Source organism: Octodon degus, unplaced genomic scaffold (assembly GCF_000260255.1).
Source record: "Octodon degus isolate 3935 unplaced genomic scaffold, OctDeg1.0 scaffold00279, whole genome shotgun sequence".
NCBI classification, from domain to species: Eukaryota; Metazoa; Chordata; class Mammalia; order Rodentia; family Octodontidae; genus Octodon; species Octodon degus.
Window position 1 is genome coordinate 770,280 of NW_004524855.1, and position 3,638 is coordinate 773,917.

The following is a 3,638-nucleotide window of genomic DNA, read 5'->3' on the forward strand; positions in this document are numbered from 1 at the left end:
CAAGTGTGTAAGAAACTAGATTAATTAAAGGACTGAAAGAAAAGATCTGTCCTCTTTGAATTTTATACTTAGCAAACATACATTTGAAAACTAAAAGTAAGATTTTTCTAGTTTTACAAACTTGAAATATTTTAATACCTCCAGAAGTAGCATATAGGAAATAACAAAGAGCATAATTCACAAAGCAAGAGAAGTTGCAGTATGCTCCTGTCTTTCATCATTTTTATAAGGTTGTCTAAGGGTTTATTAATTTTACTTAATCATTAAAATAATCGACTGTTCAATTCACTAATTCTTTTTATAGTTTTCTTAGTCTCAGTTGCATTATTTCCCCCTCTCAATGCTTTGGGATTGATTTTTCTTTTTTTAAAAATTAATTGTATTGAGAAAGAAATAGCAATGAGACAGTTTCAAAACAGGTTAGTAGGACAGTTACAATAATAATACATTGTACATTGTTTTCTTCATAGTAGTTATTTATAGCAGAGGATGCAGGCGTGATATCTTGTCTGAGCACTATTAGTACAAATCTTTCTTCTCATCCAACCAAGAGACAGCAGCTGCAGATCTATCCATGTATCTGGGCATTCTTCTCAGTGGATGTTGCGGGGTGTAACACTCTAGAGACGTCTGCTAAGTCTGTTCACATCTTTGGTTCAGTTCTGATATTTCTTTGTTGTTTTCTGTCTAATTGATCTATTTGTAATACAATGGGATAAATGATCCCACATTAAAATTGTGTTAGTGTTTATCTGATTTTTTCTTTTCTTATATTTTTAGAGAGAATTTTAAAAGGTAAAAGTAGTCTGTTAGCATATGTCATTTGGTGCACCCGTATCTGGTGCATATTTATTTATTCTTGTTAAATCTTTTTATTGGAGTCTTCCCTTAACGAGTATGCAGTGACCCTCATCCCTTTTGATCCACCTTGGTTAGAAGTTCACGTTGTCGCAAATGGAATGGTCACTGCTGCTTTTTTCTGGGCTCCTATCACGTGAAGTACTATCTGCCACCCTTTAACTTTCAGTCTATGGATTTCTCTTTTAGTTAAATGCGTCCCTTGAATGCAGCATATTGTTGTATCTTGGCTCTTGATCCATTCTGTGATTCTTTTTCTTTTTATTGGTGAACTGAGCCCATTTGCCTCGATGGTCATGGCAGATAAGGGTTAGTCTACCTTCCTCACATTTTCTTCTAGTTTCCCTGCCTTCTTCCTCTGCCTAATGGCTGTACTGCCTGGTAGCCTTTTTCTATTGGTGTTCTTATGCTTGTGGTCTTCATTTTCTCTTTCCCATGTACCCTTCAGAGCATTCCTAAGAGTTGCTTTGAAGTTATGAATTTCTTCATTTTCTTCTTTGTCATCTTATTTCCTTATTGAGGTTGAAAGTTTTGTGTGTCTGGTTTGCAGTTTTCTTTTAGGGCTTCAAATACCTCACTCCAAGCTCTCCTTGATTGGAGGCTTTGTGTTGATAAGTCTTCTGAGATCATGGTTGGCTTTCTTTTATATTTGATTTGTTTCTTTCTCTAATTACATTTAATATTCTGCTTTTGTGCTGAATTTGGAATCAATATTTATATGCCTTGGTGTATTTTTGTCATGGCTGTTTGGAGTTCAGTATGATTCACTCACTTTTATGTCAGTTCTCTGTCCATATTTGGAAAGTTTTCTGTCATTTCCATGAAGAATACTTTTATGCCATTTTGCTGTCTCCAGCTTTCTCATTAACTCTGATAAACCTTATTATTTTTTTTTTTTTTTTGCTTCATCTTGCAGCTGTTGGATTGACTTTTTATGGTCTCTTGGTACTTTTTCCCCCCGTTTGTGTGTTTGGTACAAAGTCCCACTACGCAGCTCACACTCATAGTGATCCTCCTGTTTTCAGCCTCCCCAGCGCTGGGATTCCAGGCATGTACCTCCACACCCAGACTCAGCTGCCAGCTCAGAGAGTCCCAGGGGTGGAGCTGGCGCAGCACGCAGGACAGGATTGCACGCTGGCCCTGCCCTTGTCAAAGCGGGTACTTAGTCCACTGAGCTATCTCATGAGCACTTCTTGGTACTTTTAAGATGGCTTTCTTTCACGGTTGCTTGCCTAGATCTTGTTTTCTAGATATGGTGTTCTACCCTTGCTTTCATTCAATGTGTTGTGTGTGCTTTTCTTCCTTCCTTCCTTCCTTCCTTCCTTCCTTCCTTCCTTCCTTCCTTCCTTCCTTCCTCCCTCCTTCCTTTCCTTTCCTTTCCTTTCTTTCTTTTATGTACTGAGAATCAAACTCAGGTCCCTGTACATGCTAGGCAGGTGCTTGTGCCTCTGAGCTATACCCCAGGTCCTGTGGGTACTTCAGTGGAGCTTATAATTTTAATTTCTGTTTGTATCTGTTTTATGGATTCCATTTCTTTCCTATATAAGGTATTCATGGTTTCTCTCTTTGTCCTGCACCTTTCTATTTTTTATCTGTGTCTGTTCTAATGTTTTTTATTTTTATCATCATTTATTTTTGCACCTGAGAGGTTTTTTTTCTATAGCTTCTTCCATTCTTTTTTAAACTTCTGTTGCTGTCATTTCAGAAAATTCCAGTACATGACTTTTAAATTCCTCTACTGAATTGTACTCTAGACTTGTTCTGGATGGGTTGAGGGTGCATCTAGGGTTGCATTTCACATGTTCCTCTAGTCATTTTCTAGATTTATTTTATTTTTTTCTGAGTTGGTGCCTGCCAATTTCTTATGGTAGTTGGCTTTATCGTAGTATCAAGGCTTCCCTAGCAAATATCTATTCCTCAGTGATGTCTTCTAGATTTAGTTATTGGTCGTAGTGTCTATCCCAAGAATCTACTTTCCAATTGATCAAGGATGAGAAGTTATCTATTTAGCTCAGCACCCAGTCCTTTGGTACTGGACCATGGTGATGGTTACAACCCCATACAATTACAGTGTTGTCATACAGGGGAGAAAAACTTATTAGAACATGTGTGACATCTGAGCTAAAGTATTACAGTTACCAGTAACAACAGTATCAAGTATAGCTTCACTACTGACAAGCTGTGGTGATTATTAATCTGATACTTTTGACCATAGGGCCAGATTCTACAATTGTATAACAAAACTCAGAATGTGCCAAGAACTTGTATAGAGTGATTTTCCTCTTAGTGGAGTGATTTACCATGCTGTGATGGGAGAATTCAAGATGGTTAGGAGAAAAGATACGGATCTGAATGAGGTCAACTATAGTGAAAACCAGGCTGGAGAGCAAAGGGTGATCATCCAAGTTCTGGGAAACTGGAGGACATAAAAGAGAAAGAGTGAAGGAGAAAGAGTGTTGAAGTGAGCAGAAAGAGAAGAAACAATATTCACTCACATGAAAATATCATAAAATCAAGACGGGGGCTGGGGAGATAGCTCAGGAGAATAAGTGCCTGCCTGGCAAGAGCAAGATCCTGAGTTCAATCCCCGGCACCACACACACACACACACACACACACACACACACAAATACACACGTCATCATGAATATATCTTGGGGGGGTGATGAAATTTGGGCTGGTGAGATAGCTCAATGGTCTAAAGCACCTGCTTAGGCAAGCTTAGGCAGGTTCAGGGGACGGCAGTTCAATCCCTGGCACCACATGTGGCTTCAGCCCTG